Below are 24,413 nucleotides of genomic sequence, written 5' to 3' on the forward strand. Positions count from 1 at the left end.
TTTTAAGTTACTCATTTATACAGTATCTATTTGCTGCTTCTTTGCTCTGTTAGCAATTGGTATTATGACAGTGAATGAAAGTCAAAATACTACATTTTGCTACCTTTAAGGCTCAGCGGTACTGTCTTCAGCTGTTAAACATCTAACATGTTCTGATCCATTATTAAAACATTTTTTGAAGCATTTAAAATATTGTCAATTTGATAAAAACCATAGAAATTCATCATTTTGATATTCTTATTAAGTATTGCTTTGAAAACAAATGTTGACTAACAATTTTTGAAAAGTACTAAGTGATTAAGTATGAACTTATATATGATGAATGAATAATAATATTTTGTTTTAGAACATTTTATTATCTGCTAAATGTAGGTATGCAATATCGGATGATGTATGTTGCAAATTATTTACTTTGTAATAGTAATATAGTATAGATATAACACTTGGCACATTTCATCATTTACTGCCCAATAATGTAAAATTGTGCAATACATTAACTCACTTGCAAACAACATCCATATTTAGTTATTTCGTGGTTTCTTGCTATGCTTGATACTAAATATTATCAACGTAATTATTTATTGTATTACAGAGCTTTCATTATGGATCAAATTCAATTGAAAAACAAACGAAAAAAAAAAACAGATCGAGCGAATGAACACAAGTTATTTGTTCAGTCCGACATTAACAAAAAGAACCGTAGTGGGTTGCACTTAATGCCATAATTTTCCCAAAGGGAGGAAAGTGAAAGGAATAACAGTTGATGATTTATTTATGCTAGTAATGCAAAAATCAAATTCAAAGAAAAGTATTTTCTTTAATATGGGACATTTGTTTTTCTTTAGGTTAGCTTTTCCTGCTTTGTTTTATTTTTTCTTTAATAAATGACATGTTATTATAGACTGTTTGATTTATTATAATCTGATTATAATATCGTATGAAACCTAAGTGGTTAAGACAATGATATAACCGCTTCCACTTAGTTTGTATTAATAAAAGTAATGTCTGACCTTTAAGACTAAGTAATGTAATCAAACTATATTAGATAATACAAATATTCAACATGTATTAAAATTGACAGTCAAAATTCTTTAATGTTGCTCTTCTGTCAAAATTTGTATTTTAAATTTGTAAAAATAGAAAATAGGTTTGCCGTGTTGTCGAATGTTGTCGAATGTTCCTACATAAGGCCTTGTTAAATTTCCAAGATTTTAAATACATTGGGCTTTGCTGCAGTTGATGAATATATTACGAAATGTATTTATACGTCGTAAGTACACATCGCAATTTATAATGTTCAAGTCACAAAACTTCATTGTCTACCAGCTCTGCATTAGAGTTAAAAAGCACGTATTGTGTTCAATGTAAACCTTATGCTTACATGAAGTTTTAAAGAAAATTTATAGTGTTTAGAAACGATATAAGCATTTTCAGGTAAAACGACATGTTCTGATAAAATCGTAACAAGGTTTTCAAGTTTTATAGGCAGAGGACTTGAAGAAATGAATAACATAATGCATTACACTCGAGATGTACAACTTTTAACTACTCATTACATCTTTTATGTTTGCTATGGAATGCTATGGTTGGATTTGACCGAAACATGTGTTTGAAAACAGAAATTCCCTCGGCAAGGGCGTGACACTCATTTTCGACCTTTATATGGTTTTCTATGTATGGGCTAGTGTTTTTATTTTAATAAATACAATTTCGTGATGATATAAAAAGCTAAGGGGACACCCGGGTTCGAACCGGGGACCTCTCGATCTGCAGTCGAATGCTCTACCACTGAGCTATATCCCCTTGTTATTTATACAGTAGGTTTATCTATATAAGAACAGTTTAACTATATAAGAACAGTTTCCTATTTCACCATATGTTGCCTATATCAGGTTAAAAACTATCGGTTTCCTAAATACATACATCAAATAAACTTACTACAATATGTTTATCGTAGCGTACTAAAGTTAACAATAATTTTCGTATATCATATTTTACACAAGTCTAATATAAAACAGTCAACTGTAAACTTTGTTATAATATCTACGTTCATCCATACACTATGCTTGGACTGAATGGCTTTAATTACATTTCTGGATTCACATTTTGAAAAAAAAACTTATATCACTAAGTTATTTTAAGGTTTAAAGATATAAATTAAGAAACATTAAACAAGAGAACTTATTAAAATTTAATGGTATAGGACATTTGTCAAAATATTCGACTTAAGATGGTATTATTATATTTGATAGATATAAGCCCTTTTTCATTTTGTAAATTCATATATCAAACACAAATGTCCCATTAAGCTTATCAGTGTTATTGTATTGTGACCTAGATTTATGAATTGTGAAGTCGTTTTTGTATAAAATATTTACCATGTAATTATTAAATATAGATAAAACACCGGGCAATTAATAATGTAATATTGTGCAATACATTAACTGTCCAATAATGGCATATTGTGCAATATTGAACTGTTGTTTCATTCGTAATTAGAGAATTGATTAATTATTATTTACGTGATAGTAAGTCGCTTAAAAGAAATAATATATTAAGGGATAAACGATTTAAATGGCTGAATGATATGAACAGTGTGGCCAACTGTTTTGCAGGTGTTTATAGCAAAAAAAATCATCTTACTTAAGACGTCACCGCCCTGGTTTTCATATATGCGTGTGACGTGTAAATAAATATATTGTTATAAGATAAACGCTTTTGAAGATTTATGGGAAATGAAAAGTCAAACAATTTCAAATATACGTCATAATATTGGATAAAAAGTAGTGTTAACAGACCCACTGTGTTCCTTTGTATATATGATCAATATCGGCGAATACTTTTTATACTTCTCGTGTTCCTTAAATTGTGACATTATCTTAAAGGCCCATTATACCTGACAAATATTTTTATTTTGATTTCTCATAGGCCTATTACTTGAACCTTCTTTTTTCAATTAGTACAGTTATAGTGATAAGTATTTTGTAAAGAAGTCAAAATACTACAATAGCGATACTTTGTTCAGGTAACAAGCATCTAGCATGCTTCATTATTTAATAAACTTATGACCGGAATATAAGTCACCTACCTGTCTTCCCCACAAATAATTCTCCATCTTAAAAATTCTATACTGTAAGCGGAAAGCCTGATACTGTATCACGATCCCTATGGTGTACGTTCCCTATGGTGTAAAGAGTGTATACAATAAATGAGTTTCTTCTAAATATAAAGCAAATATATAGAAATAACACAAAATGAATTGATGTTTACAAGTCAACTGCTTTCAATAGCTCTTAGTTGTTATGTTGTAGATTCTAAGTGGTAAAATAAAAAAAAATTAAGGGGACACCCGGGTTCGAACCGGGGACCTCTCGATCTGCAGTCGAATGCTCTACCACTGAGCTATATCCCCTTTTTGTGGATTTCTTTATCTATGTATGAAGAAATTCTTGTTAATAATATTGGTTTTCGTAATAGATATAATTAGATTTTTATATCTTACAATTTAAAAATACACCAAATGTCGCACTACTTTATTACAATATACACATTAATGCATAAACTGAATTCGAACGGAATGTTTTTAGACAATCTTAGACAATATTAAAGTTCATATTCTTGTATGGTTCACTCTTAAAGACTCTTTTAACATACAATGGCATTCATACATACAATAACCTCTTGAAAAACATTGCATAATGGTCGATAATCGAAATTTTTATCCACTTCTTAAATATTTATTTAATCAGTTTTTGTATAACTGAATGTAACGTACAAATTGTCTTAAGATAACCAAATTGTTGACAATTACAAATGTATCCAAGGCAATTTAAAATAGTTAAAAAATACTTATACAGGAAAGCCGTTATTTATTTCTTATTGATCCAAACTGTGAAATGAACATCTGATTATTTTTATCTTTTATACGTGGAGTATAGCCTTTGACGCATTGGAAAAGCGATTTGTCCACTCTTTCTAAATGGTGTATTCAAGATTCTTGATAACATTTTGATGTACATGCTGATGGTTGAGTTGGCAATTCAAGACATACGGTGGTGTATGGTCCTCTTGCACTGAATCTGTTTTAGTACTGTGACTCATCAACTATGTACCACCAGCTTGTTGCTGACGAAGTCCAACAAATGCTCTGTATAGCCCCTCAAATCGGCTGTGTAAACCATACCATTCAGTTTTGCCTTCTGCAGTATACTTCATCCTTTCTAAATCAAACATAAGTTTGTCATCACCTTGGGAATTGCCCGTGATATATTATGATACGGTTGTAGGTCGTCATGCAACCTTCTACAAATAGAATACGCTCCCATCGCAGCTCACTGAATACACTCACGCTACTTCAGACAATAAAGTGAACGATAGTGAAAAAAAACGAGCGATGCACAGGAAAGTACAAAAAGAACTGGACAGCTAGTTACAAAAATGAAGCTTGCTCCGATCTATCAATAGTTATAATGATACCCATTGTCACACGACTCATATAAGTGGCCCAGTAAAAGGAGAAAAACCATACAAATTGTTCTGAATGGCCACATTTCATGATATAAGGAATTGTGTTTGATTTCTCAATTTATTTTATTATTATTCCTTCTATTCGTTTTGTGTTCTCCTGGATAATTTTTTGGCTTGTTAATGTGTATTTTTGTGTCAATCTCGTTTGTTGTGCAACTTATAAATGGTATGCGATAAAATGGGTTTATTATACATACATCATACAGTATGTGTGTAGCTATAGAATATCCTGAAGTAAAAATGTCCGATATAAATATGTTATTTTTGGCTCATGTTATAGCTCTTGTGTGGCTTTGTTGTAAATTCTTATCTTGGTTATTACTTGTATGAGATAATGTTGTCAAACCCTTGGCTTGAGAATTGCTGATCCTGTGATTTAAGTTTCATGTATATAGATTTAATCATGAAAGCATGACTAACATAGGAAATACATTGCTTTCTAATTACAGTGCATCATGATTATCATGATTTATCTTTACTTTAAGATCAATACAGTTACAAAATTATTTGTTTTGCATTAAAACGAAAAGTTTTTACAAGTTTAACCAGCCGAAAAAACATGTCATATATAGGAGTAAATTTTCATCTACTACAGTTTGAGTACTGACTAAAATACAAAATATACGACCGAGCTAAAAGATATTCGAGTGTTTCGTTTTTGACGTAAAACCACGCAGATTTCAGTCGTTAATTTTGTCAGTGTCGTACACGATCATTCCTTTGTTTGCTGTATTCACAATTCAACAATCTGTAATACAAAAATATGAGCAAAGAGTGCAAAATTATATAATGCATACTCCTTTGGTATTGTATATTCCCAATGCAATTGTAATATGAATTGTTAAAATAGCGTTTTTGTTTGATGCTATAGATTATACAATATGTTTTTGGTATATAGGGTTATTTTAACCTTTGCTTCTATCTGGGGTGCTTTAAAGTCACATTGCTAATTTTCCCATATTCTCTTCTACCTTTGAAGGCATTACGAAGGATCTGGTACGAAATAAGATATGAAAATGGAACATATATATTGAAACACACGCTATTTGGTAATTACACTTCAATTACTGTTCAATGTTCCATCGAAATAACATTAATGCCTCGAAAAAACAGATTTTTTTTGTGCTGTTACGCCATAGACATTTTCTTTTTGTAATTAAAGGCGTTTTAGACTTTTATATTTGTTATAATTACCCGCTATGGTTTCATATTCTATCAATGAAATAGTATGTCGGTTTTAGATTATTATTGTTGTTTATTTATTTTATTTTATTTTTTTCAAAAACGTTTCAGGTCTAGATTAGAATTTCGTATCAATACAATATCAATGTACTTAATATCATGATATTCCAAAGAGAGGAAAGGGAAATGTATTACTAGATAATGACCTGTCTATGAAAGTAGGGTACAGATCAATTTTAAGGAAAATAATTCTCTTTATAATAATATGTTTTTCTGTACATTTGTTCAATTTCTAAAAAGAATGATGCAGTCTTTTTTATAATTCAGGTCGTTTTATGTTGTATCATAAGCATTTATGAACATTTTTCATTATCAAGTTTTGGTCTTTCACCATTTTAATAGGCAACCTTTTGAAATATAATACTGACTCAACTTGACGGCGGAAAAGAGCATAATGTCACTTTATGATACAATTTTTAACAGTTGTTCTATCATAGTTTGAGTACATGTATTTGATGTTTTAATAGAAGATGTATGGGTTTGTCGTGTTGTAGAATGTTTCTATACAAGGCTTTATTAACTTTGCCATGTTTTTACATTTCATTGGCCTTTGTTGCAATAGATGCATTTATTACACATTGGATTTATAAGCACACATCGAACATTTTCATGTTCAGTTTACAAAATATCTTTGTTCAGTGCTGCGTTAGAGGTAACACAGAAGGTACTGCCTCGGTGAGGGCGTGACACTCATTACCGACCTTTATATGGTTTTCGATGTATAGATGCATTTTTGTAATAAAATAAAAAGCTAAGGGGACACCCGGGTTCGAACCGGGGACCTCTCGATCTGCAGTCGAATGCTCTACCACTGAGCTATATCCCCTTGTTATCTATTCGATAGGATTATCTATATAAGAACAGTATATAAGAATAGTTTCTTATTTCACCATATGTTGCATATATCAAGTTAAAATTTATCGGTTTTCTGAATACATACAACTGTAATATGTATATTGTAGCGTACTAAAGTATGGACTTTAGTTTAACAATAATTTACGTATATCATATTTAACACTAGTATATATAGTATATAACAGTCATGTTAACTTCATTTTATATCAACGTTCATTCATACAATATGCTTGGACTATGTTGCTTTCAATACATTATTGGATTCACATTTTGAAAAAAAATGTCACTAAGTTATAATAAGATTTAAAGATTTAAATTAAGAAACATTAAACAAGAGAACTAATTAAAATTTAATGGTATAGGACATTTACAAAAATCGGCTTAAGATGGTATTATTATATTTGATAGATATAAGCCCTTTTTCATTTTGTTCATTCTATATAACAAACAAAGATGTCCCATTAACCTTATCAGTGTTATTGTATTGTGACCTATATTTATAAATTGTGAAGTCGTGTTTGTATAAAATATTTACCATGTAATTATTATATATAGATAAAAAAAACCGGGGCAGTTAATGATGTAATATTGTGCAATACATTTACCGTCCAATAATGACCTATTGTGCAATATTCAACTGTTGTTTCAATCGTAATAAGAGAATTGATTAATTATTATTTACGTGATAGTAAGTCGCTTAAAAGAAATAATATATTAAGGGATAAACGATTTAAATGGCTAAATGATATGAACAGTGTGGCCAACTGTACTGTAGGTGTTTAAAGCAAAAAAAAAATATCATCTTACTTAAGACGTCGCCGCCCTGGTTTTCATATATGCGTGCGTCGTGTAAATAAATATATTGTTATTAGATTTTGTTTTGAAGATTTATGGGAAATGAAAAGTCAAACAATTTCAAATATATGTCTTATTATTGGATAAAAAATAGCTTAAACAGACCCACTGTGTTTCTTTGTATATATGATCAATATTAACGAATATTTTTTATACTGCTCGTTTTACTTAATTGTTACAGTAGTCTTAAAGGTCCATTATACCACAGAAATGCTTTTATTTTAAAATATCATTGGCCTATTACTTTCGTTTAGTAGTAAAGAATTCAAAATACTACAGTAGCGATACTTTGTTCAGTAACAAGCATCTAGCATGCTTCATTATTTGAGGCGCGTCACGACAAAACCAACATAGTGCGTTTGCGTCCAGCTTGGATCCAGACCAGCCTGTGCATCCGCGCAGTCTGATCAGGATCCATGCTGTTCGCTTATCAACTCTATTACAAGTGGAGAAACTGATAGCGAACAGCATGGATCCTGAGGCTGGTCTGGATCCATGCTGGTCGCAAACGCACTATGTTGGTTTTGTCGTGACGCGGCTCATTTAATAAACTTACGGCATGGTACGTACGACCAAATGCAATATGCATATATTTCGGACAGTTTTGATATTTGGACAAGTCTAACAATTTATCTAATTTTATATAAAATGGATTTAAATTTGCGTATTTTTACCCCAAAGTATGCGAAAATTTGCCCTTCGCAAACAAAAATGATTTCACAGTATACATGTAGATGTCCTTTTATTTGTTGCGTGTTTAAGTCTCATGGCTAAATATGAGCAACCAAACACACGCTATTTGCTAATTATATTCCATCAACATCCCATGTTGCACCGCGATAACATGATAGTAACGTTCACACCGCGAAATATAGAAAATGTTTTTTACCAATCTATATAAATTGAGCCGCGTCACGACAAAACCAACATAGTGTGTTTGCGACCAGCATGGATCCAGACCAGCATGCGCATCCGCGCAGTCTGATCAGGATCCATGCTGTTCGTTTACCAACTCTATTACAAGTGGAGAAACTGACAGCAAACAGCATGGATCCTGATCAGACTGCGCGGATGCGCAGGCTGGTCTGGATCCATGCTGGTCGTAAACCTAATATGTTGGTTTTGTTGTGACGCGGCTCATATATATTCTTTATAATGTTGAAAACTGCTTAAGTCGGTGCTAATCGGCGTGGACGGCAGCTTGCGGTTACCACAACCGACCATGAAGAGGCTCAATCAAATCAAGCTTGCAAAATTCTGTTTTTCTCTATTCTATTACGATTACGCATTATTATGTGTATTGGAATCAAGCATTTTTTTTTCTTCTCTCCATACAATTTGTTAACAGTTATTGTAAGTGCTGTGGAAATATTTTTTACATAGGACATTCCTTATTCTGCAAAAAAGTCTCAATCTGAACATAGGTATTTTAAGTAAGGAAAATAGCAAACTATAGCTTTTCTGATGAAGAACAAATGTAATACAACCCTTTAAGAATATTAAATAGAAACTATTGATTATGAAATAAAACTAATGGATACACGAACTTCATTTATAATTTGGCAAGTATCTAAAATGTAACCCAAATCTGGGTATAAACTATACCAAATCGGATCAAAGTCGCTTGGTATACAGTATACTGAAATCCACCTAAAACTCTAAACTGTAACATTGTTATTTTCAAAACAAGTTTTGCGAACAAGAAAATAGGTTCATCAGGTCTTTTACTTTTATTAACGTTTCTAAACCAAAAAAATACCCAACGTCTTGTAGGTTTAATTTATGTAGGCATGCTTAATAATGCAGAATGGGAGAAAAATGTGTTGGTCTCTCGATTCAAATTTTCAATCTGTCAACTCTGCATATTTATGAGCCAATATAGAAATGGTACTGCGGTGCAGGATCTGTGGAAATACATGACTAGATACCGGACCCTGTTCCTTACAAGCACAACCCAAAAACATCTTTAAGAAACTAAACTACATGCAGTATGGGCCGGAATAAAAGTCACCTACCTGTCTTCCCCACAAATAATCCTCCATTACTGTACGCGGAAAGCCTGATACTGTAACATGTAAAAAGCGTATACAATAAATGAATGTCTTCTAAATATAAAGCAAATATATAGAAGTAAAACAAAATGAATTGATGTTTACAAGTTAACCGCTTTTAGAGCTTTGAGTGGTTATATTGTAGATTCTAAGCGGTGAATAAAAAATTAAAGGGGACACCCGGGTTCGAACCGGGGACCTCTCGATCTGCAGTCGAATGCTCTACCACTGAGCTATATCCCCTTGTTGTGGATTTCTTTATCTATGTATAAAGAAATTCCTGTTAATAATATTGGTTTTCGTAATAGATATAATTAGATTTTTATCTTACTGTATTGAACTATATCAAATGTCGCATTACTTTATTACAGTTTTCACATTAATTCATACACTGAATTTGAACGGAATGTTTATTTTGAAACCTTAGATAATACAGAAAATCGGGACTTTCAAAATTTCATCGAGATAACGAAATATCGAGAAAAGCGATGTCGAGATAACGATAGTCGACTGTATTGAAATTCATATACTTATATGGTTCACTCTTGGATATATTCTTTTAACATACAATGGCATTCATACATACCATCACCTCTTGAAAAACATTACATTATGGTCGATAAATGAAATTTTTATCCACTTCTTAAATATTTACATAATCAGTTTTTGTATAACTGAATGTAACGAAGCAATATATATTAAAATAACCAAATTCATGTAGTTGACAAATATTAAAAATTTAAAATGGTTAAAAATACTTATACATGGAAAGACTTATTTATTTTTATTGTTCCAAACTGCGACATAAACATCTTACTATTTTATCTTCGACATGAAGTACAAGCTTTTGACATTGAGGAAGCGATTTGTCAACTCGTTCTTGTTGGTGTATTCAAGATTCTTGATAAAACTTTAATGTAAATACTGATGATGGAGTTGGCAATTCCAGGCATACGGTGGTGTATGGTCCTCTTCTACTGACTCTTTTTTATTACTATGGCACATCAACTATGTACCATCAGCTTATTGCTGTAGTGCAACAAATGCTCTTAAGAAATAGTATAGCCCCTCAAATCGGCAAAGTAACCCTAACCCCTCAAACCCATACCATTCACTTTATTCCAAACCAAACATAAGTACATCATCACCTTACCTGTGGTACATTATATTTCATGCAACCTTCTACAAATAGAACTGGACAGCCAGTTACAAAAATGAAGCTTGCTTTGATCTATCTATAGTTATGATACACTGTGTCACACGACATATAAGTATACAGTGGCCCTGTGAAAGAAGAAAATATTCAAAAGCATACACATTGTTCTGAATGACCATATTAAAATGTGCACACTGTGAAAACAATCAATCCTTGCAACTTGCAGGACCTTGAGATGTTTTCATATGCTGCTTTGACTTTAATAGTTACATAACAGTTTTAGAGGCAAGTTTTGTACTTGCATTGTAGAACATCTGTTAATTATTTGAATGGTTAAATTTCAGCTATTTTTAATATCTATTAATTAAAGTGAACGTGTAAGTTAATAAATCGGTACTATTTTGTTTTTGTTTTTTTCTTTGAATTAATTCTGTATTTAGAATCCAAATAAATTAATCAAGCTATTAACAAGGATATATGATATTTAAGTGTTTTCAATGAACAATATGTGGTTACTACAGATAGAAACCTATTTTATTTCATATTCCCCATTTACATCAATTACAAAGTTTCATCAATTTTCAGTTTCAGTTTCAATAAATAGCATTTATAAATGAAATTCTTTAAATGTCAGTGGAAGTTTTGGTTCTTTGAATCGACTTACACTCTTCCTAATCAAACAATATCACATTTATTTTATCTTATATCCATTCTAAAGTTCAAAACAACCATATATGAATAGCACGTTTAATATTTATAAATAACAATAGCTATATATAAGACACCATTACAAAAATTTAATAGTATAGAAAGCTGGTTTGCTAATAAATCTTTCATGTTTCCAACTATAAACGGAAGAAAAATATAAAAAAAAGAGAATAACATGTATTTCTAAATGATCTTAAATATTTTGAAAATAAATTTTTATAAAAGTGATATTGAACAGCGTACTTCAAAATATGTGATTTATAATTTAAAAGCATAATGTTAAAAGATAACTTAAAACAAAATTGTGATTTACATTTGAATAAGTGTACGTTCTCTATTAATATGCTGTGTATTCTTAGACGAGGTCTTCCTCCACCACAAAAGCTGAAATGTCGCCATATAACCTATATTGTATCGGTGTGACGTAAAACCCAATCAAACAAACAAACAAACAATTCTTAGACGAAAGTTATGATAATCAATGTAACATCCATGTTCATTTAGTTTGACATATTTGTCATTCTGATAACGATAGACGCTTCATAAATGCGCAGTGTAACCTCTTTAAAGCGACCCTCTGTAGAGCAATTATCCCTTTAAAACAATTCTTCCAAAAGTAAGACTTTGTATTCTGTTTAATCTTTCTAGAGCAGCACCTCTCAATAACAGCCAAAATCCTTTTCTCCCAAAGGGTGTTGCTTTGTAATTGCTATACTGTATGTTAAAAATACCGTATGGTTATTATTACGGTATGTAAGAATTAGTATACTTTTCAAAAATGAACTTCTTTTGAGCTTTTATATCATTACTATTTTAAGCTTTATACTATTAATATTAGCATGGGGCCTCAGTGGCCGAGTGGTTAAGTACGTTGACTTCAAACCACTTGCAGCTCAGCGCTGTGGGTTCCAATCCCGACGGGGACTTTGCATTGTTTCATGTGAGGAAGCTATCCGACTAGCTTACGGAACGTCTGTGGTTCTACTCACGACAAGTGCCCGTTCGTGCCAGAAATAATGCATGGAAGGGCACCTGAGGTCTTCCACCACCAGTAAAGCTGGAACTCATCCATATGACCTGTGCTGTGTCCGTGTGACGTAAAACCCAATAAAACAAACAAACTATAAGCATGTATCATAGTATTTTGTGGTGAAAGGTAAATTTGGTATTAACAGAAGCCAAATAAAGGATACATCTGCGCGAACTTCAAGAGTTGCCACATGCCTACTCATATGATTGCAAATGGTACTTACAATCCACGTAAATACCAAAAAAGATACAAGTATTAGAAAATCAGTCAAATGTCTTGTGTTTTTGAAGATACATAGTCATACATTTACACATGTCATGTCTTTCTTTAAACTTTAAGAAATAAAAAGGTTAGAGGGGACACCCGGGTTCGAACCGGGGACCTCTCGATCTGCAGTCGAATGCTCTACCACTGAGCTATATCCCCATGTCCATTGTTTATTTCTTTTATTATATATCAGCAATATTACCTATACATTTACAAGCTGTCACCTTATCATATATGAGTATATGTCCATATGTTGTTAATTCAATGTCGATGAGAAATAAGTATAAAAAAGGGTATAAAAATGTACAAAACTAATATCTATATTGTCAATGACATTTGTTTTTTCAAAGACAGCAATTATCACATGACCGATTATTTGTTTTAAAATAAAGTTTTTGCTTCAATAATAAACGAGTGTTTTATCTAATGTCGTGTGACATTGTCATTATGTCGTATCATATGTCGTTTTGAATGTCATACGTTGACATCTTAGAGCGACATATCAAATATCAATTAAAAAAAATTTAAAAAAAAACAGATAGAGCGAATGAACACAAGTTATTTGTTCAGTCCGACATTAACAAAAAGAACCGTAGTGGGTTGCTCCTAATGCCATATTTTTTCACAAGGGTGAAAAGAGAAAGGAAACATGTAACAATGGATGATTTATTAATGTTAGTAAGGCAAAAATCAAATTCAAAGAAAAGTATTTTCTTTATACATGGGACATTTGTTTGTCTTTAGCTACGCTTTTCCTGCTTTGTTTTTTTTCTTCTTTAATAAATGACATGTTATTATAGACTGTTTGATTTATTATAATTTGATTATAATCTTGTGAAACCTAAATGGTTAAGACAATAATATAAACGCTTTCACTTAGTTTGTATTATAAAAGTAATGTCTGACCTTTAAAACTTAGTATGTAATCAAACGGTATTAGAAAATACAAATATTCAACATGTACATGTATTTAAATTGACAGTCAACATTGTTTAACGTTGCTCTTCTGTCAAAGTTTGTATTTTAAATTTGTAAAAAATGGAAAATAGGTTTGCCGCGTTGTCGAATGTTCCTACATAAGGCCTTGTTAACTTTCCAAGTTTTTAAATTCTTGGGCTTTGCTGCAGTTGATGACTATATTACGAAATGTATTTATACGTCGTAAGTACACATCGCAATTTATAACGTTCAAGTCACAAAACTTCATTGTCTACCAGCTCTGCATTAGAGGTAATACAGAAGGTATTGCCTATTTAAATTACCTGAGACAATATTCATTTAAAAAGCACGTATTGTATTCAATGTAAACCTTATGCTTACATAAAAATTTAAAGAAAATTTATAGTGTTTAGAAACGATATAAGCATTTGCAGGTAAAACGACATGTTCTGATAAAATCGTAACCAGGTTTTTAAGTTTTATAGGCAGAGGAATTGAAGAAATGAATAACATAATGCATAACACTCGAGATGTAAAACTTTTAACTACTCGTTACATCTTTTATGTTTGCTATGGAATGCTATGGTTGGATTTGACAGCCACTTACTGATCAAAACATGTGTTTGAAAACAGAAATTCCCTCCGTAAGGGCGTGACACTCATTTTCGACTTTTATAAATATGGTTTTCTATGTATGGACTAGTGTTTGTATTTTAATAAATACAATTTCGTGATGATATAAAAAGCTAAGGGGACACCCGGGTTCGAACCGGGGACCTGTCGATCTGCAATCGAATGCTCTACCACTGAGCTATATCCCCTTGTTATCCATACGGTAGGTTTATCTATATAAGAACAATTTAACTATATAATTTCACCATATGTTGCCTATATCAGGTTAAAAATTATCGGCTTTCTCAATACATACATCAAATAAACTAACTATAATATGTATATTGTAGTGTACTTAAGTAAGGACTTTAGTTTAACAATAATTTACGTATATCATATTAAAAATTAGTATATAACAGTCAACTGTTAACCTTATTTTATATCGTCATTCATTCATACAATATGCTTGGACTATGTTGCTTTCAATACATTATCGGATTCACATTTTGAAAAAAAAGTGCCACTAAGTAATTATAAAGTTTTAAGATTTAAATGAAGAAACATTAAACAAGAGAACTAAATAAAATTTATAAGTATAGGACATTTACAAAAATCGACTTAAGATGGTATTCTTATATTTAATAGATATAAGCCCTTTTTCATTTTGTTCAGTCCATATACAAAACAAAGATGTCCCATTAACCTAATCAGTGCTATTGTATTGTGACCTAGATTATTAATTGTTATGTTGTGTTTATACATAGATCTATATAAAATATTTAGATTTTGATTATTTAAGTACGTGAAGATTAAACACGGGGCACGTTTAATTATCTATTGTCCAATAATGTAAAATTGTGCAATACATTAACTGTCCAATAATGTCATATTGTGCAATATTCATCTGTTGTTGATGATCTGTTGTTGAGAATTAATTAATTAGTTTTTACGTGAAAGTAAGTCGCTTTAAAGAAATAATATATTAAGGGATAAACGATTCAAATGGCTAAATGATATGAACAGTGTGACCATCTGTTTTGCAAAAATCATCTTATTTAGACGTCGCCGCCCTGGTTATCATATATGCGTGCGACGTGTAAATAAATATATTGTTATTAGAAGATTTTGAAGATTTATGGGAAATGAAAAGTCAAACAATTTCAAATATACGTCTTATTATTGGATAAAAATAGCTTAACCAGACCCACTGTGTTTCTTTGTATATATGATCAATATGGACGAATATTTTTTATACTTCTCGTTTTACTTAATTGTTACAGTAGTCTTAAAGGTCCATTATACCATAGAAATGCTTTTGTTTTAAAATCATATACGCCTATTACTTTCAATTAGTACAGTTATAGAAGTCAAAATACTACAATAGCGTTACTTTGTTTAGTAACAAGCATCTGGCATGCTTCATTATTTAATAAACTTACGACATAGTACGTAGGAATAATAATATCTGTCATATGTTGCGGTTGGACCGGAATATCCGTCCCGAGAGGACCCGTCCATGGGCGGGTTCCCGAGAGACGGATATTCCGATCCGAACCACAAACATATGTCAGATATTTTTTCTTGCATATTCTGCCATATTATTTCATTTTTAAAACGGTTTACGTCAATATGATATATGTTTATGGAAATTAAAGTCATTTCATCCATAACTATTTTTTTTATAATAGCGTATGAAAAACAACGGCGAAATGACGTCATCATAAGCACATATTGCCCTTCTTAAACGACGTCATTTTAACGCGGTTCATTCATAAAGTGCGCTAAAATGACGTTGTTGTTTGGCACGCGACTCATCTGGCACCCCCCCCCCCCCATGCCAGATGAAATTTCCGGCATGGGTAAAACTCACGGAATCGCCAGTCTGCTATGCAAGAACATATATTTCGGACAGTTTTGATATTTGGACAAGTCTAACAATTTATCTCAATTTATATAATTTAAAAATGGATTTAAATTTGCGTATTTTTACCTTAAAGTATGCGAAAATTTGTCCTTCGCAAACAAAAATGATTTAACAGTATACATGTATATGTCCTTTTATTTGTTGCGTGTTGAAGTCTCATGGCTAAATATGAGCAACCAAACACACGCTATTTGTTAATTACATTCCATCAACTGCCAATGTTGCACCGCGATAACAGTCATGATAGTAACGTTAACACCGCGAAATATAGAAACATGTTTTTACCAATCTATATAAATTAGGCCGCGTCGTCATGACAAAACCAACATAGTGTGTTTGCGACCAGCATGGATCCAGACCAGCCTGCGCATCCGCGCAGTCTGATCAGGATCCATGCTGTTCGCTTACAAACCATATAACAAGTAGAGAAAGTGATAGCGAACAGCATGGATCCTGATCAGACTGCGCGGATGCGCAGGCTGGTCTGGATCCATGCTGGTCGTAAACCCATTATGTTGGTTTTGTCGTGACGCGGCTCATATTCTGTATAATGTTGAATAATGCTTTAGCCGGTGCTAATCGGCGTGGACGGTAGCTTGCGGTTACCATAACCGACCATGAAGAGGCTCAGTCAAGCCGAGCTTACAACATTCTGTTTTTCTCTATTCTATTACGATTACGCATTAGTACGTGTAATGGAATCAATCAATATTTTTTCTTCTCTTCATACGATTTGTTATCAGTTATTGTCATTGCTGTGGAAATAATTCTTACATGCGACATAAATTATTCTGCAAAAAGTCTCAATCTGAACATAATCATTCTTCGTAAGTAAAATAGCAAACTATAGCTTTTCTGATGAAGAACAAATATGTAATACAACGCTTTAAGAATATATATGAAATAGAAACTATTGATTATTAAATTTAAAAAATGGATACACGAACTTCATTTATAATTTGGCAAGTATCTAAAATGTAACCGAAATCTTGGTATATAAAACTATACCAAATCGGATCAAAGTCGCTTTGTCTATATTGTAACTCTGAGAAATCCACCTCGCTTTAAATTATAACATTGTTATTTTTCAAAACGCGCTTTACGAACAGGAAAAAAGTTCATCTGATCAGTTACTTGTATAAACGTTTCTAAACACACAAAAAACCCAACGTCTTGTAGGTTTAGTTTATGTTGGCATGCTTAAATAATGTCAGAATGGGAGAAAAATGCGTTGGTCTCTCGATTCAGATTTCCAATCTGTCAACTCTGCATATTTATGAGCCAATATAGAGATGGAACTGCGGTGCAGGGTTTGTGGAAATACATGACTAGATACCGGATCATGTTCCTTACAAGCAAAACTCAAAAACATCTTTGAGAGACTTAACTACTTGTAGTATGGGCCGGAATAAAAGTCACCTACCTGTCTTCCCCACAAATAATCCTCCATTTTGAAAATTCTATACTGTACGTGGAAAGCCTGATACTGTAACATGTAAAAAGCGTATACAATAAATGAATTTCTTCTAAATATAAAGCAAATATATAGAAATAAAACAACATTAATTGATGTTTACAAGTCAACTGCTTTCCATAGCTCTTAGTTGTTATGTTGTAGATTCTAAGTGGTAAAATAAAAAATTTAAGGGGACACCCGGGTTCGAACCGGGGACCTCTCGATCTGCAGTCGAATGCTCTACCACTGAGTTATATCCCCTTGTTGTGGAATACTTTATCTATGTATGAAGAGATAACTGTATTATCTCTTGTTAATATTATTGGTTTTCTTATTAATAGATATGTAATATAACGTACAATTGTGTAGAAGAAATAATACTGTATTGAACAAAAATTTAAACCTAAGTCCGATACTTTATTGCAGTATACTGAATTTGAACGGAATGTATATTTTTAATTTTAATTTTTAATTTTAATAGGTAATATTTAAGTTCATATACTTATATAGTTCTCTCTTAAAGACACTGTTATCATACAATGGCATTCATACATACCAATACCTCTTGAAAAACATTGCATTATGGTCGAAAAACGAAATTGTTATCCACTTCTTAAATATTTATTAAATCAGTTTTTGTATAACTGAATGTAACGAAGAAATTATATTAAGATAACCAAAAAGTTGACAAATATTAAAGATTTAAAATGGTTAAAAATACTAATACAGGAAAGGCGTTATTTATTTCTCATTGTTCCAAACTGTGACATGAGCATCTGACTATTTTATCTTCGACATGGAGTATAAGCTTTTGACACTGGTGGAGCGATTTGTCAACTCGTTATTAATGGTGTATTCAAGATTCTTGATAAATGTTTATGTAAATGCTAATGGTTGAGTGTTTTTTTTTTTCCAGACATACGGAGGTATATAGTCCTCTTCCACTGAATCTGTTTTATTACTATGACACATCAACTATATACCATCAGCTTGTTGCTGTAGTCCAACAAATGCTCTCAAGAAATAGCATAGTCCCTCAAATTGGCAGTGTAAACCATTCAGGTTTGCCTTCTGCAGTATACTTCATCCATAAGTTTGGCATCACCTTGGGAATTGTCCGTGTTATATTATAATATTGTTGTAGATCTTCATGCAACCTTTTACAAATAGAATACGCTCCCATCGCAGCTCACTGTATACACTCACGCTACTTCAGACAAGAAAGTGAGCGAAAATGAAAAAAAATCGACCGATGCGCAGGAGAGTACAAAAAGAACTGGACAACCAGCTACAAAAATGAAGCTTGCTGTGATCTATCAATAGTAATGTCACACGACTCATATATGTATACAGTGCCCCAGTGAAAGGAGAAAGTATTCCAAAACATATATATTGTTCTGAATGACCATCTTAACCTCTGCACACTGTGGAAACAACCAACCCTTGCAACTTGCAAGACCTTGACATGTTCTCACATGATACTTTAACTGTAATATATCTGTCAAACGACAATATTAGAGGCAAGATCTGTACATGCATTGAATAACATCTGTTAATCATTTGATTTTTTAATGGCTAATTTTCAACTATTTTAATTTCTGTGATCATATGTGTTAATTAACCGATACAATTTTGTGTTAATTATTTTCTTTGAATTAATTCTGTATTTGGAATCCAAATAAATTTAAGATATTTAAGTGTTTTCAATGAACAATATGTGGTTACTTCAGATGGGAACCTATTTTATTTCATATTCCTCATTTGAAAATTACAAAGTTTCATCAATTTTCAGTTTCAGTTTCAATAAATGGCATTTATAAATGAAATACTTTAAATGTCAGTGGAAGTTTTGGCTCTTTGAATTGACTTACACTCTTCTTAGTCAAACAATATCACATTAATTTTATCTTATATCCATTCTAAAGTTCAAAACAACCATATATGAATAGCACGTTTAATATTTATAAATAACAATAGCTATATATAAGACACCATTACAAAAATTTAATAGTATAGAAAGCTGGTTTGCTAATAAATCTCTTATGTTTCCAACCATAAACGGAAAGAAAAATATAGAAAAAATAGATTAGCATGTTTTTTTCTAAATGATCTTAAATATTTTGAAAAATAAATTTATAAAAAAGTAATATTGAACAGTGTATTTTAAAATCTGTGATTATAATTTAAGAGCATAATGTTTAAAGGTAATTTAAAACAAAATTGTGATTTTCATTTGAATAAGTGTACGTTCTCCATTAATATGCTGTGTATTCTAAGACGAAAGTTATGAAAATCAATGTAACATCCATGTTCATTTAGTTTGAAATATTTGAAATTCTAATAACGATAGGCGCTTCATAAATGCACAGTAGGCACTTCATAAATGCACAGTAGGCGCTTCATAAATGCACAGTGTAACCTCTATAAAGCGGTCATCTGTAGAGCAATGATTCCTTTAAAACAATTCTTCCAAAGCTAAGACTTTGTATTCGGTTTAATCTGTCTAGAGCAGCACCTCACAATAGCGGCCAAAATCATTTACTCTCAAAGGGTGATGCTTTGTCGAGGTTGTATTGTATGTTAAAAATACCGTATTGTTATTATTGCGGTATGTACGAATTAGTATACTTTTCAAAAATGAACTTCTTTTGATCTTTTATATTATTACTATTGATATTATTACAATTAGCATGGGTCGTCTTAGAAAAGACCAGTTCGAACATTTGTACAGACTGACCACAGACCGTTTAAAGTTGCACTCTAAAAAATTTCTTAGAATAGAATCACTTAACAAAGTAACAGGTGAAATATAACATGTTCATGATACAAACTCAGCGATGCAATGTTTACTAATGACACACATCTGAATCGGTCAAATTTTCTTTTCTTTGAAATAAGGAATAAAAATTTTACAGGGGACACCCGGGTTCGAACCGGGGACCTCTCGATCTGCAGTCGAATGCTCTACCACTGAGCTATATCCCCATGTCCATTGTTAGTTCTTTTATTATATATCAGCAATATTACCTATACAGATTTACAAGCTGTCACCTTATCATATATGAGTATATGTCCATATGTTGTTAATTCAATGTCGATAAGACATAAGTATAAAAAGGTATAAAAATGTACAAAACTAATATCTATATTGTCAATGACATTTGTTTTTTTAAAGACAGCAATTATCACATGACCGATTATTTGTTTTAAAGTAAAGTTTTTGCTTCAATAATAAAAGAGTATTTTTATCTAGTGTCGTGTGACATTGTCATTATGTCGTATCATATGTCGTTTTGAATGTCATACGTTGACATCTTAGAGCGACATATGACATTTAAAATGACTCTTAACTGTATTACGTACGTTTTTAGAATTTGAACATTAAGTATTTAAGTGTTACATCATTTGCTTTATATTTAGAAGACGTTTGTCTATACATATGTTCACAGTTTTAGCAGCTACCAAATATTGATTATAATTAAACAATTTAAATAGAATCATTCGTTCAGATCATTCAGTTGTTCCTTATTGTATACAAAAAAAACAACAAGAAGAAATTGCCAAACAAGCTACAAAAACATTGTATTCTTTCATAAAAAAAACAAAATGTCTCTGTCTAGACAGGACTGATTTTAAGAAAATATGAATGCTAGAGGGATTTTATAGTACAAGTAATATCTTGAGTGTTTTAACCTAATATGGGTATGCTGAAGACGATGAGGGTGGATACCAAGATAATAAAATTGACATTGACCTTCAAAAGGTCAATTCTTAAAATGGCCGCTTAAAAATACTAAAATAGGTTATTAAAACTATGATACAATATGATGTAATTAATTATTCTTGTCAAAATCAAATGATTATTCAATATGATCAGATTATAATGAGATTGGCCAACAAATATAACGATAATAAGCCTAATGGCTCAATAAACAGTTATATACAGTACTGTTTTACTAGCGCGTTAAGGTATAAGACTAAGATTGAAAAAAATCACTTTTTATGTTTGTTTACTTGACTTATATTTTTTAAACAATAAACTTAGTTTCAAATCCTTCTTTATAAATATTACCAAAGAATTATTATTTCATAATAACAAATTAATATTTCGTAACTACGAAATAATATTTCGTAATAACGAATCAATATTTCGTAATTAAGATTTTATATTTCGTTAAAACGAAATAATATTTCTAATTAGGAATTATTATCTCGTAAAAACGATTTCAATTCCGGGAGAAAGTGTGGAAAATGTCACTTCAGGTGTTCCGTAATTTTCAACATTATTTGTAGCTATGATTTTTTTAAGTTGTTCATTTTGTTTTCATTTATTTTGCACTTATTAAAGTACTTATGGTTTAACATTAATATTTAATTATATTATTTTGAAATGTCAAAAAATGTCATTTCAATGCCATAAACACAAAACAAACCGAGACAAAAGTGTTTTAAAATATATACTGCAACCCACCACCCAAAATGTGTCACTTGCTGAAATATTGAAATTAATAAAGAGCCGTTTTTCAGCACATTGTGAACATTACACATGTATGCTGTATGTAAGTTTTTTGTGTGTGGTTGTTGTTTTCTGCTGAAAATAATATCTGCATAATTCATTTTTTAGATTCAACTATAACTGCACTAAGGTATACGATGGATAAAAAGTCATCTTAAACTTAGAAGTGTATACTTCATCACATTCTTAACACAAATTACAGAAAACACCAAATGTTTACCATCTTGTTTAAAAATAAGTGACTATTTAATTTGAAATTTAAAGTTAAAGTTAAAAACAACAACAACAATAACAACACCATATTTTCATCGAGTCAAAAAATGTCTGAAACCGGGAGATTGCTACGTGTGCTTGCTTTACCATGGCAGCTCTCGAAAATTTTGGAATTCAGTCACGGTTTTGAGAAAAGTCTACAAGAAGATTATCACATCATTTGATATACATTAGAATTCCGGGTACCCTCCAATAAATCCAGGATATCTTAAAGTAACAGCAAAGTTACTAGATGAAAGAAGGAGAAGAGCATTTTTTGCTTTTAGCAACTTATCTTGAGGAATTCGGACGGTTTGGTTTTCGGCGTCGATTTCAAGTCCTAAATAAGTTATTACTTTAACTGGACCGATTATTTTTTCCTCACACAGAGGGACACCCAAAACCAAACAAATTGACTGAAAAGTTTTTAATAGATTTAAACATCTGTCATTTGAACAATCTGCCATGAAAAAATCATCTAATAGATGAGTAAAATTGTTAGACATTGATTCTTTTTTAACAAGCCATTCCAAAAAAGTTGCAAATTTCTCAAAAATAAAGCATACACAACCAGACCCCTGAGGCAATATTTTTTGGATCCAAAAACCCTGATCAGACTTCATCCCGAGCAAATCAAAGTCACCAGGCCAACAAGGACAAATATTGAATGCAGATTTTATGTCGGCTTTTGCCATAAACACGCCCGTTTAACTCACAACGAGTGAAAAATGTCCATCGGTAAAAATGTTGTGAGCAACTTCCGTTCCTCGTTGTGAGCACCCATCTTTGACGTGTGACACGATAAACAAGGTGAGTTTTTCATAATTTTTGAAGATTACAGACATTTATGTAAAAATATCGAAATGCAGTTAGCTAGCGATGTGTTTTCCGAGTATGCACATGTAAAGATATTGCCTGTTGGTGGACAATTTGATGGAAATACCGTGCGACGCAGTCACTCGGGGTAGCTGGAAAACTGGAGACAACTTCTCTTTGGACCTAATTTAACATAGAAAACGTCGATTCTGGTGACGTTTTGTGCATTCTAACCTAAAACAGATGCCCACAAGTCTTCAGCGTAAATTATAATCTGAAAGTCTTCATAGAAACGAAGATATACCCTTTTTTGCTTTAATCCTCGTTGTGAGCACCATAACCTCGTTGTGAGCAAGACAAGCGTAGTGCGTGTATGGTTTTAATATGTAATTCAGATGGTGAAAATATAATTTTCAATCTACCACAGCAATTAAAACGTTTTTGCACAGCAGCATTTCTTTGCAAGACGTTGTGCATACCCCAAAGGGAGGCATATTAGTTTTGAACTGTCCGTCTGTCAGTCCGTCAATCTAGCTGTCCGAAAACTTTAACATTGGCCATAACTTCCTTATTAGTAAACGGATTTGATTCATATTTGAACACAACATCCCTTAGCACCTTCCTACGGATCTGTATTTTTTTACCTTGACCCCTGAATGGCCTTTACCTTTGAAGGTCAAATTGTCCAAAAACATTTAAGATTGGCCATAATATCCTGGCATAATGTTTAGGCACAACACATCTTTGGACAAGGCCTTTCAACTATCCTTAATTATTTTGACCTTGACCCCTGAATGACCTTCACCTTGAAGGTCAAATTGTCCAAAAACTTAAAAATTGGTCATAACTTCCTTATTAGTATACAGATTCTACTCATATTTTGAAACAACACCCCTTTAGACTGATCTGTATTTTTTTTACCTTGTACCGTGAATGACCTTCTAGAAAATCCAAAAACTTCAACATTGGTCATAACTTCTTTATAAGTAAGTGGAATTAATTCATATTTGGACACAATGCCCCTTTGGACAAGACCTTCCAACTGACCTATATTTATTTCACCTTGACCTTGAATTACCTTCACATTGAAGATCTAATTGTCCAAAAACAAATAATCTATCTGGTCCATAAATCAAAGGATAAAGCACCACTTCAGGGGCATTGTCAACTTACCGTGATAGTTCTTGTTTTACATAACTTGGTCAGT

General features: G+C 31.8%; 8 non-coding genes across 8 annotated transcripts; all 8 read right to left on the minus strand.

Annotated features, from left to right (window-relative positions):
* Positions 1-1,731: 1,731 nt before the first annotated feature.
* Trnac-gca (transfer RNA cysteine (anticodon GCA)) lies at positions 1,732-1,803 on the minus strand. The gene has a single exon. It is a non-coding gene; the product is annotated as a tRNA-Cys (tRNA).
* A 1,537-nt stretch (positions 1,804-3,340) lies between these two features.
* Positions 3,341-3,412, minus strand: Trnac-gca (transfer RNA cysteine (anticodon GCA)). Its single transcript has one exon. It is a non-coding gene; the product is annotated as a tRNA-Cys (tRNA).
* A 3,111-nt stretch (positions 3,413-6,523) lies between these two features.
* Positions 6,524-6,595, minus strand: Trnac-gca (transfer RNA cysteine (anticodon GCA)). The gene has a single exon. It is a non-coding gene; the product is annotated as a tRNA-Cys (tRNA).
* Positions 6,596-9,701: 3,106 nt separating this feature from the next.
* On the minus strand, positions 9,702-9,773 carry Trnac-gca (transfer RNA cysteine (anticodon GCA)). The gene has a single exon. It is a non-coding gene; the product is annotated as a tRNA-Cys (tRNA).
* A 3,005-nt stretch (positions 9,774-12,778) lies between these two features.
* Positions 12,779-12,850, minus strand: Trnac-gca (transfer RNA cysteine (anticodon GCA)). Its single transcript has one exon. It is a non-coding gene; the product is annotated as a tRNA-Cys (tRNA).
* Positions 12,851-14,379: 1,529 nt separating this feature from the next.
* Positions 14,380-14,451, minus strand: Trnac-gca (transfer RNA cysteine (anticodon GCA)). Its single transcript has one exon. It is a non-coding gene; the product is annotated as a tRNA-Cys (tRNA).
* A 3,360-nt stretch (positions 14,452-17,811) lies between these two features.
* On the minus strand, positions 17,812-17,883 carry Trnac-gca (transfer RNA cysteine (anticodon GCA)). Its single transcript has one exon. It is a non-coding gene; the product is annotated as a tRNA-Cys (tRNA).
* Positions 17,884-20,535: 2,652 nt separating this feature from the next.
* Positions 20,536-20,607, minus strand: Trnac-gca (transfer RNA cysteine (anticodon GCA)). The gene has a single exon. It is a non-coding gene; the product is annotated as a tRNA-Cys (tRNA).
* Between the last annotated feature and the right edge of the window lie 3,806 nt (positions 20,608-24,413).

The sequence above is a fragment of the Ruditapes philippinarum genome, unplaced genomic scaffold (genome assembly GCF_026571515.1).
Source record: "Ruditapes philippinarum isolate M1 unplaced genomic scaffold, ASM2657151v2 ctg1869_1_1_1_1, whole genome shotgun sequence".
In the NCBI taxonomy this organism is placed as follows: Eukaryota; Metazoa; Mollusca; class Bivalvia; order Venerida; family Veneridae; genus Ruditapes; species Ruditapes philippinarum.